We start from the raw sequence: 12,033 nt of genomic DNA on the forward strand, positions 1-12,033 counted from the left end.
GATGAAGGAGCAGGGCAGCATGGAGTTGGGCAAACAGATACATAGAATAAGAGATCAAAGTTGGAAGGGATCCAGGTCAACCCCTTCATTTTACAAATGAAAAGCTAAGACCCAGAAAGAGAAATCACTTTGACCAGGCTTGATTTCCATTTCAACTTTCACATACAATCTGTCTTCTCCCCCACCAGGCATTACTAAAGGAGAATTTTCCCTGTCAGAGGGCACAGAGGGAAGTAATCAGTTGCCTCCCTTCTTTGAATACCAAGCCCCAAACTTTCCCTTCCTTCCCAGCAGCAACGAGCAGGTTGGCAAGAGTCTCAGCATGCCAGGCCTCAGGGTGGTGTGATGAACAGGACCAGTTTTCATTTGAATGTCTGGACATCTGTTTACTAGTTCTCATTTTCAATAGGCTTTAATGGTCTTCCCCTCAACCAGTACAGGGCTGTGAGCATTTCTTTTGGCAAAGCCCACCTTCATAGCCATTGCCTGTACTTACAAAGTCAGGTCCAATTAGACTGAGTCTGAAATCTCCTTGGTGGGTGTCACTTATTAAGGCATAGTAGGGCTGGATCACAATCCTCAATTTTGACCTATATGTCAAATACCTTCTTGAAAAGAAGCCCAGGGCATGAAGGGAGAACTCAAGGACAGGTGAAACTTGCTGGAACCTGTTGATCTTCATCATGTCTCAATCAGAGGCATATATGTTGGTCCACAGAAAAGGATTCCCTGCTTCAGCACGTACAAACTACTATGCAAAAGTGCCTTCTAGAGGCTTCAGGGTAGTGCCAAGCCCACACAAGATGTAAACAGAGAAATGTAATTGGTGTTCCCATAAAACAATGAGCCAGTTGTCTAATACTTAGTGAGAAAATCCTATGGAAATATTTGAGATGTTCACATGAACAAATACCAAATGTATTTCTCATCCTTAAAGTGATAAGTACAAATAATACAGTACAATCAGAATATAATAATGATGATGATGATTGATGATAGTATTAAGATGAGGTCTGGTAGAGGCATTAGGACCATCTTTGGAGTCAGAAGTCCTTCTTTCTTTATTTTATCTATTGCCTGTGTAACCCTAAGCAAATCACCTTCAGTTTTCCTCAGGCAACTCACTTGATTCTGAGTTTCAAAATAGTTGCTTCACCAATATTGTTAGAAGGAATTTTGTCACTGGGAGTTTTCTACACCAACAAAGTCACTGATGTGGCCTGAAAAAAAATTAAACCAGTTATTAATGGGGCATGATCTCCACTAAAGAAAGTCCCTTGGATGCCTTTTCAGGGAATGAAGGTGACCCAGGTTCACAAAGGTTATGTCTATAGAACTCAAATACTGACAGGTCCTCTAAGCTGGAAAGATTCCAAGTACAGACCTCACAACAAACTCTGTCATTTAGAGACACGTAAAAAAAATTCATTACCAGAAATTTGGGCCCAGAGTGATGATGATTGTTTTGACCATAGCAAATCATAAAGCTCTCTAATGAGGCATGAAGGGAGAGAGGGGTGTTGTGATTTGTTATCATTTTGCCTTTCAATGTATTTTCAGAGCTTAGAACAGTGCCTAGCATATAGTAGGTGCTTAGCAAATATTTACTGACTGACTGCATCAGTAGAGAGAGCATACAGGGCAGAGGAAATCATAGATTTTTTGCAGTGTTGAGGTATAATGAGGAAATTAAAAGCAAATTTCCATGTAGGCTGGAGTCCTAACTCCCTGGACCTGTGAGGATGGGGAAAGTGATAAATTTTAGAAGACTAAATTCTAGATGGCCTCTGACATCCCTTCTTGGTCTAGATTTATGATTCTGTGGAATACATTTGAGCTTTTATGGTTGATATCAAAGGACCAGCATCATTCCCTTAGGCAATAATAAACATTTTGGAGGATGATGCTGCCTCTATATTTTATAACCAAATAAACTATTAAAAATAAGCATGCCAGGTATACAGCACAAGTGTGCCATACTTAAAAATAAATATACCAATGACCATAAACTTAATCTGGAAACATTTTAAAGGAACATGGGCATTAGCAAATCCTCAAGAGTGTTCTTTTCTCTTCAATATTCTTATTACTAAAGTGTAGACTTTCCACTCCTTTTGACACCCTCTCCTGGTGAGTTACAATCCAAAAATATTCTTAGTAGCTTGCATGTTGGTGTTCGAGTGCAATGTGTCAGAGGAACTGAGTTCAAATTCTGATTCTGTCAAATGCTAACTTGCTAGCTATGTGTCTTTGGGCAAGTTTTTTTTTTTTAAGCAATTGGGGTTAAGTAACTTGTCCAAGTTACACGGCCAGTTCTTTTTCGTATGGGTATTAAGTATCTGAGGCTGGAACCAATCCAGGGTCCTCCCGACTCCAGAACTGGTACTCTGGGCAAGTTTTTTAACCTCTCTAAGCTTTGGTTTTCTCATCTGTAAAATGGGGAGAGTAATATCTCCCCAGTTTATTTCACAGAGGGTCAAATAAGATAATGTACCACAATCACTATTTAAATATGTCATTACTATTCTACCAGATAGACAACGGAAGAAGGAATAGTATAATTACAGTGAAAAGGAGGAAATAGAGAAAGGAAAAGATATTAACAAAGTTGAGGAGAACATGGGAAGAGCACTGGACTTTGGTTCAAAGGGCCTGCAATCAGGTCCTGGCCATGATTTTAACTATATGTGTGATTTTGGGCAAGTAGGTTAATCTTTCTGGGATTCAATTTTTCCATCTGTAAAATGGGAATTACAATAATACATGATACATCTTAGCATGGTGGGCAGAGGACCAGCCTTAGATTCAGGAAGACCTTGGTTCAATCCCTGTTTCTAATCCATCTTGGCTATGTCACCACAAGCAAGTAACAATCTCTCATTGCCACAGACAACCTAGTTACTGAGCTACACTGATGGAGGAAATTTCCTCAGTGGCATTGTCTATACCACAGAAGTCATAGGTATAGAAAAATAATATTGATGATGATGATGATGATGGTGGTAGCGAAGAAGAGGATGATTATAAATGTACTCTCTACCTCACCGCTAGGCTGTGAGGAAAGTACTTTGTAAACAATAAGGCTCTATGCAATTATACATTATCCCTATTCTTAATTAAAGAAATCAAAAAAGTAGAGAGACTTAAAAAAAGAAATAGACTGGGGAGATATTACTCTCCCCATTTTACAGATGAGAAAACCAAAGCTTAGAGAGGTGAAAATACTTGCTCAGAGTGCCAGTCCCAGAGTCAGGAGGACCCAAGCATGGTTATCACTTTAAGTTTTGAAAAAGATTCTGGGTATATTATTTCATTTGATCCCTCTAATAATCCTGAGTGCTACAGACACTATCACCATTTTACAGATTAGGAAGCCACAACTGAGAGTAGTTAACTCATCTGACTAAGGTAATGCAGCTAGTAAGAGCCCAAGGTGGGATTTGAAATAAGGACTTCATTGCTTTCAGTCCTGCACTTCACCCACATGCTGCCTCTATATGAAAGGCAGCCTCAAACCCATAAAAATAATGACTATGACAACAAAACCATAGGATTCTAACGAAAATGCAAAAGATACTAGAACCCTTTCCCTCAGCAATCAGCAAAGACGCCATTGTCCACAATAAAATGGCTCTCTTTTCATGGGCAGCTAGGTGTCTTAGTAGATAGAGCACTGAACCTGGAGTCAGGAAGACCTGAGTTCAAATCCAGCCTTAGACACTTAGTAGCTGTGTGACCCTAGGCATGCCACTTAACACTGTTTGCTTCAGTTTCCTCATCTGGAAAATGACTAAGAGAAGAACATGGTAAACTACTCCAGTATCTTTGCAAGAAAATCCCAAATGGGGTCGCAAAGGGTCTGATGCAACTGGAATGATTCAACAACAAACCTGAAGGGAATATTTTAAAAATTTCTTAGCGTCTCCAGCTGCATGCTGGATAGTTCCATTACATGTCCTATTGGGTCCTCAAGCAAATCCTCAAAGCAGAATTCTTCATCTTCCCCCTAAGAACTGCTCCTCCTCTTGACTTACTAAAAATTTTTTAATGATGTCACCATCTTCTGTTTCCTAAGCTAGAAACTTCAGTCATCTTTGACCCCTCCCTTACTTTCCCTCCATACACACAATTGAGTTGCTAAGTTCTGTTGATTCTGCTTTCCTGATATTGCTCACGTCTTTCCCTTCATTTTCATTCTTTCTGCCACCACCCTAGGCAAGGCTCTCATTATGGGAACTATTGTAATAGCCTCCTGACTTGACTTCCAAACTTTAGTCTCCTTTCTGTTCCGTTTTTGCTCATGCTTCACTGCCTGGCTAAGCATTCTGGTGCAGTTCTGATCTCTCAGAAGCACACTTAGTGTAATGGGGGAAAAACTCTGAAGAGGAGAGAGAAGGGTTCAAATTCAACATCCTACATGGTGTATGATCTCAGACAAGTGATCAGTTTCCTCATTTGTAAACTGGAGGTGATAACAGATTCAGACAAGACTAGGGAAGATCAAAGGAGAGAAATGTATAAAAAGTGCTAAAAAAACCCTAAGTTATTGTGTTACTCCAATACTCAGTAAACACTAGTGGCTCCCTATTACCTTCAGTATTAATATGAAGTCCTCTATTTGCTATTTAAAGTTCTTTAGAACCTGGTTCCTTCCTGCCTTTGCAGTGTTTCCATGTTTTACTCCTTTACATACATTATACTCCACGATCCAGCTACATTGACCTGTTTGCTATGCCTTACACATGATGCACCTGTTCTGTTTCTGTATCTTTTCATTGGTTGCTCTATGCCCTCCCTCCTTGCTGTTCTCTCAGTTTCTTTAACTTTCTTCAAGATTATGTTCAAATTCGGGGCAGCTAGGTGGCACAGTGAATAGAGCACCTGACCTGGATTCAGAAGGACCTGAATTCAAATCCAGCCTCAGACACTTAACACTTACTAGCCAAGTGACCTTGGGCAAGTCACTTAACCCCAACTGCCCTGCCTTCCCCCCTTCAAAAAGCAAATAATAATAATAATAATGATCAAATTACACCTTCTACCATATTTCTCTCTGAGAACGTCCCTCTGCTCTGTATAAATCTCATATGTACCTAGTGACTTTCATGTTTCTCTCTCTAATTATAAAGAGAGCTCCTTGAGCATAAAACCCACATTGCCTTTGTAACCCATGCACTTAGCACAGTGCCTGGAACAGAAAGTGCTTGATAAATGCTTTTTTTACTTGTTCTGTTCAGAACCTTCAATAACTCCCTACAGTCCACCAATAAAGTCACAGACTCAGAGCTGTGGGTGACCTTCCAGGCCATCTAGTGCCATAAGAACTGAGCCTGAATCACTCTGGCAGCATTCTTGACAAATGGCCATCCAGCCATTAGTCAAAGACCTCTAATAAAGGGAATTTTCTACCTCTGTGGTGGCCCATTTAATTTTGGGGCAATTCTAATTGTCAGAAAGATTTCCTTACATTGAACCAATATTTTCACTCATTGCTCCCAGTTCTGTCCTTTGGAATCAAACTGAACATATCTAACCCCTCTTTCACATCATTATCCTTCAATTATTTGAAAACAGTTATTTTGTTTTTAAAATTTATTTATTTATTTTATTTTTAATTTGTGGAATAAAACAAACATTTCCATAACATAGTATAATAAAAAGGTGATTACACAAGAAACTACAATCTATCATCTACAACTTGCTATTCCTTTTAAATATATAATAAAGTTATCATTGAATTTCTTTTTTTCCTTTTCTCCCTTCCTTCCCAGAGATGACCACCATTTTACACATGTGTGCACACGCACATGTGTGTATGTCTATGTGTGTATAAATATATGTAAAATTATGCATATTTTTATTTATCAGTTCTTTCTCTGAATGCAGATAGCTCATATGTCTATAGTTGATTTGGGTATTTATAATAGTCAAAATAACTTATTCTCTCAAATTTGTTCTTAAAACAATAATACTGTTAGTGCATACAATGATCTCCTTATTTCCTTCTTCATTATTTCATGCAAGTCTATCCATATTTTTGTAAGATCATTGAGTCATCATTACTTATACCATAGTAGTATTCCATCACGATCATAGACCATAACTTGTATAGCCATTCCTCAACTGATGGGCATGCTCACAACTTCCAGTTCTTTCCCATCACAAAGAGAATTGCTATAAATATTTTAGAACATATACATTCTTTTCCTTTTCCCCTAATCATCTTATTTTGTGACCATACACCCTGCTTACCATACCCTCTGTACCAGAGATCACACCCTAGGAGGTTTAACCCTTTCAGCTCAAGAGCCCTATACCTGGGGCCTGCACTTTCTAGACTGGCAAATTCACTGTATCTGTGGGTCTGCCGTTTATAGTTGACCCTAGCCATGCTTCACATGACTTCCCAGCCATCGTCTTGCCATTTTCCCTGCTTCTGCTTGTACACTCCTTTTTCTGTCCTCCAGTTTTGGAACCATAATTAAATTGATATTGTCATTGCTACCAGAAAAAGTGTCAATCTTTATGCCCTTATGGGTCTGCTCATCATCCTTAACTTCTCAGACCAAAGCACCCCTTCCCTGCACATTACTACGCTTTATGTGTTGTCTTCTTCTACTGGAATAGAATTTTGTTGAGGGTTTAATGGTTGCCAGTTCTCTCATCATTCTGGATACCATCTTCTGGAATGCATTTCAGTTGGCCAATGTCCTTCCTAAAGTGTGTTGCCAAGAACAGAACATAATATTCCTAAGGTAGAGTGAAGAAGGCAGTGTATAGTAGGTAAGCAGTAAAACCATATTCTCCCTTCTTCTGCACACCATTCTGCTAGTCAGTCTCAGGTTGCATTAGTCTTTTACTTTTAGCTGCCACATCACACTGTTGACTCACAATAGATTACGCAAATTGAAATTTAATACCCTCCATAATCTGATTCCAACCCATTTTTCTAATCTTCTGTCATGTCTCCCTTTTCACATAAATCATACTGTACTATATGCCACTACCCAAACTTACCTCATCCTTTCTAGATTTTGTGCCTTTGCTCATGCCAGCCCCCATGCCTGTTATGACCTAACCTCACATCTTTACCTGGAAAAATTCTACCCATATTTTTTTTTAAAGCAGTTGGGGTTAAGTAACTTGCTCAAGGTTACACAGCCAGGTGTTTCTGGGTGGGTGCTAAATGTCTCAGCCCTGATTCGATCCCAGGTCATCCTGACACTGGGGCTGGTGCTCTTACTTGCTGTGTTACCTGGCCACCCCAATTCTACCCAAATTTCATATGTCTTCAAAATAATGATTACATTCAATTCAATAAACATATTAAGTGTTTTCTAAGTGCCAGCATACTAAACAAAAAAATACTGTCTTTGAACTCAAGGCTTCCACTTTATTGGTGAGATGTATCATAAACATACATAATTCCACTATGAGTTAGAAGGTGATGGGGGTAAAGGAGAGAGTCAGATAAAATGCTTTAGGCAAATCTGAGAAAAAAGACATTGCTTTTGGCTGGGGAAGTTGGGCAAGGCTTCATAGAGAAATTGGCACTTGAGCTGAACTTTAAAGGACAATAAAAATTCTGAAAAGTAGACATGAAAAACCAGTATGTTCCAGGTATTGGAGAATGGCTTGCACAAATGTACTGAGGTGGGAAATGACATGCTGAGTTTGGGAAAAAAGTCATTCAATTTGATTAAAATATAGAGTTCAGTTGTATCTGACTCTGTCACCCCATTTGGGGTTTTCTTCGAAAAAGATATTGGAATGGTTTACCATTTCTTTCTCTGGCTAATTTTGCAGATGAGGAAACTGAGGCAAACAGGATTAAATGACTTGCCCAAGGACACACAGCTAGCAAGTATCTGAGGTCAGACTTGAACTCGGGTCTTCCTGACTCCAGGACCGATGCTCTATCCACTGTGCCCGCTGCCTTGGAACATATAGTAATTGAAGAGTAATAAAGTGGCATTAGTCTGGAAAGGCAAGTAGTAATCAGACTGAGAAGAACCTCAAATGCCAAACAAAGTAGAGACAGAGATACAAACACAACACCTCTCACAGTGTCTGGCATACAATAAGTGCTTAATAAATGCTTGTTGATCAATCATGACTATGTAACCATAAGCCACACATTTCACTCTTCGGTACCCAGAACATTTCAAAAAACCAGAAAATTGTATCATGGTATTGTCCTGTTCTATATGCAGAATGGAAGGAAACCTCAGAAGTGTGGAAACCATGGGAGAATTAATTTACCTATGAGTAAACAGATGCAGTCATTCCAAACAAAAGTTGAGTTAAGGGGGAAAGGTGGTAGTCAGGAAGAAAACACACACACACACACACACATACACACACACACACACAGAAAAGAAAACTATATCATTAGGCAAGTTAGCTCACTTTCCAACAACAAATGAGTCATTAATCAGCTCATATGCCATGAACATTACATTACTTGACATAAGCTGGTATTTACCTTTCCACAGAAAAGAAACTCTCCTGTCTGTTTCATTACCTCAGTTTTTGCCTAAGGTTCTAAAGGAGCTCAGCCAGGTAGGTTGCTTCAGAGACAGCTTCGAAAGACCTTGAATAGATAGATGAGAAAGACAGCCAGCTCCCCTCCCCCCCTTTCAAAAATAACCTCCTATTACTGGGCCTCCCGAGGCGCTTTTCCCTTTCCCTTTTACAGGGAGTGGCCAAAAACAGGATTTAGGTTTCAGAAGAAGAGGCCCATTAAAAGGGAGTATTGGGTGGGGTTGGAGGCCCTGTCTTGTGCTTTGGAGGTCAGGGTAGGCCAAGCAGTCTTCCTTCTAGATTATACTCAAGTTCACGTTCTGGAGAAAGCTTTGTATTTATTCCTCCCTGCCCATCTAGTACCTTCTCTGAGATTAACCTCCCTCTTTGTTATTGTAGTTCAAGCTTTTCAGTTGTTTCTGACTCTTCATGACCCCATTTGGAGTTTTCTAGGAAAAGATACAAGTGGTTTGCCATTTCCTTCCCCAGCTCATTTTACAGATAAGGAAACTGAGGCAAAGAGGGCTAAGTGACCTGATTAGGGTCACTGAACTAATAAGTGTCTGAGGCCAGATTTTAACCCAGGAAGATGAGTCTTCCTGACTCCACTCCTGGGGCTCTATCCACTGTGGCAACTAACTGCCTAGCCTCATTCTACTCTGTATAAATCTCACATGTATCTAGTGAGTTTCACGTTTCTCTCCCCAGTTACAATGTGAGTGCCTAATGAATAATGAATAAACAAAGATTCTAGGGGAAGACTTCTATTAGGCAAATTTCTATTTATATACTCATAGATATAAAAAAGTCAAAGAGTCTAAGCAATCAAAAACAAGGCTTTACCCCATAAGGATAGTAGATTGGTAACTAGAAGGGATTTTAGAGGCTATCTAGTCTAACCCCTTCACTTCACAGATGATGAAGGTGAGGCCCAAAATGGACTTTCCCAAAGCCAGAGAGGTATGTAGTGGCCAGATTAGAATTTAGGGCCTCAGACTCCTAAATCCCATTGCATTGTACTGGCAATCCTTGAGGACTTTCCCCTTACAAAGGCAGCATTCTATAGCAGAAAGAGTCCTACACTCAAATTCAGGAGCTTTTGTTTCTAATCCCTCCTCTGCCACTAACTCTGTGTGAGCTGAGGCAAATTGCTTAACATCAGCTGTGCCTTGGTTTCCTTATTTTAAAAATGATGGATAAAATACCCATCTTCCCCCTCTGCCAGGCCTGGTGTCACAAACAAGTGAGATCAATCAATTCACACAAGAATTTATCAGTCACCTATTCTGTGCCTAGTACTTAGTTGCAAAGACAAAAATTCAACAGTCCATGCTGAAATTATGTTCTATGAAGAAAATATATGCAATTATAAGTAGATAGAAAGGGAAATATAAAAGCATTTGTATTTCAAATACTACAAATTAATACAAGGTAATTTTGAGTAGGGGAAGTTCTATCTGCTGGAGGCATGGAGAAAGGCCTCATGAAGGAAGTGTCATATGAGTGGACCTTTGAAAGAATCCAGGGATTCTAAGAGGCCAAGATGAGGAAGGAGAACTTTCTAGGCATAGGAAACAACAAAAACAATAATGATAATACTTAGTATTTATATAGTACTTTTCATTTTGCATAGTGCTATGAACATTTTATCTTATTTGATCTTCACAGCAACTTATTATTTTATACTCATTTTATAGAGCAGAAAACTGAGCTTAGAGAGGTTAAGGGACTGACCTGGGATCACACAGTAAACAAGATTGGACCTGAACTCAGCTCCAGCTCTGTTATTCTATATATATATATATATATATATCTAGCTGCCCTGCAATGAATACATATAGAGTTACATAAGTAGGAGACAGAATGTTGTGGGTTAAGGACAGTTTAGAGAGTCAATTTGGCTAAACCACAGAATGCAAGAAGGGGAGCAATTAAAATAGATCTGGAAAGGTAGGCTGGAATCAGATAGCTTGTTATATGCCACTCATTTGTTTTTGATCCTTTAAGCAAGAGTTATCCATGCATTAGAGCTTCTTAAGTTGAGGTATGACATGGTCAGACTTGGCTTTGGAAATATCACTTTGGGATCATCTATAAAGGCTTTGAAAAGTACCAAAGTTTTTGTAAGAAAAGAAGAGTAGGGGCAGCTAGGTGGCACAGTGAATAGATCACCAGTCCTGGAGTCACCAGGACCTCAGTTCAAATCTGACCTCACACACTATCTGTTAACTTTGATGTTGACCTTGAGCAAGTCACTTTGCACCAATTGCCCTGCCCTCCCCCCTCCAAAAAGCAACCAAAAAAAAGAAAGAAAAGATGAGTGAACTCATAAATCACAGTGGCTCACATTTATATAGCATTTCAAGTCCTCCCCCCCAAAGAAAAAGTCCCATGAAATGTCATGGCCATGTCACCTGACCTACTCAGTAAACCCCACTGGCTCCCTATTACTTTCAAGATTTTTTTTTTAAAGCAATCGGGGTTAAGTAACTTGCTCAAGGTTACACGGCCAGGTGTTTCTGGGTGGGTGCTAAGTGTCTGAGCCCAGATTTGATCCCTAGATCATCCCAACACTGGAGCTGGTGCTCTTACTCGCTGTGCTACCTGGCTTCCTCTACTTTCAAGATTAAATATAAACTCCTCTATTCAGCTTTTAAACCCAATCACACTGTCTCCTTCCTATCTTAAAGTTGTCTTAAACTTTACTCCTCTTGACATACTCTATTATTCAGACATATTGTTCTACTCACTATTCCTCACACAAGACTCTGACTTGGTAGTTAAATACAAAATAGTTTGGAAGACAGAAAGGTTGCGTTTGGAAGTTTCAGGAAAGGTGGCACTTGAGCTATATCTTGAAGCAGGAGAGGAATTCTAAGTGTTAGAAGTAAGGAAGATATGTATTACAAGCATGGGGGATGTCTAGTGTATCCATGAAAATCAATGACAAAAAATAATCTCAACATTATGTTTTAAGAAATCAGAAAAAGAAAATTGCCCAAACGTCTTATATTAGGAGGCAAGGTAGAATAGAAGTGTAATGGAAATGCAGACTTTAAGATCTTCCCTGCCCCTACACCCTTTGATAGGCTTAAGAGACTCCGAGAACCTTCCTTGATTTGAAAATATACTCTGCCCCTAATAGGCTGAATGTGGTCACATGGAACCTGTGGCAGGAGGCTTGGTTTTCAGGAATGCCCACACCTTGATGCTGTGTGATTGGGCAGTGGGTCAAGAGGGTAGCTGCATTCTCTGACCCAGGAGAAGGCTATATAATCCCTGATGTGAGGCTTTGTTTTGGGGGCTCACTTTGAGAAGTGTTGTGTGATTTGACCAGATGAGACTTTGAGCAGCCTTTGAGAGCCCCCCAGCCTCGAAAACCCTGATGTTGATGCTTTCCTCTCTGGTAACTGTGATTTGGTATGGATGTAATGGTTGGACAGTTTGGAAGCCTGTCTGCTTGATCTGTTTCTCTGTCTTGATAATTCTGTCTGTATACTCAGAAGTTTG

The 12,033-nt window shown here is 39.6% G+C and overlaps 1 long non-coding RNA gene across 1 annotated transcript; it reads right to left on the reverse strand.

The window, feature by feature from the left end:
* Window positions 1-359: 359 nt before the first annotated feature.
* LOC138153303 (uncharacterized) lies at window positions 360-8,688 on the reverse strand. The gene is made up of 2 exons (XR_011166335.1): window positions 8,486-8,688; window positions 360-1,220 (listed from the first exon to the last, which is right to left on the reverse strand). It is a non-coding gene; the product is annotated as an uncharacterized lncRNA (long non-coding RNA).
* Window positions 8,689-12,033: the final 3,345 nt, after the last annotated feature.

The sequence above is a fragment of the Petaurus breviceps genome, unplaced genomic scaffold (genome assembly GCF_028583685.1).
Source record: "Petaurus breviceps papuanus isolate PSGF00001 unplaced genomic scaffold, PetGlider_PUasm1.0 90977, whole genome shotgun sequence".
Classification (NCBI taxonomy): domain Eukaryota; kingdom Metazoa; phylum Chordata; class Mammalia; order Diprotodontia; family Petauridae; genus Petaurus; species Petaurus breviceps.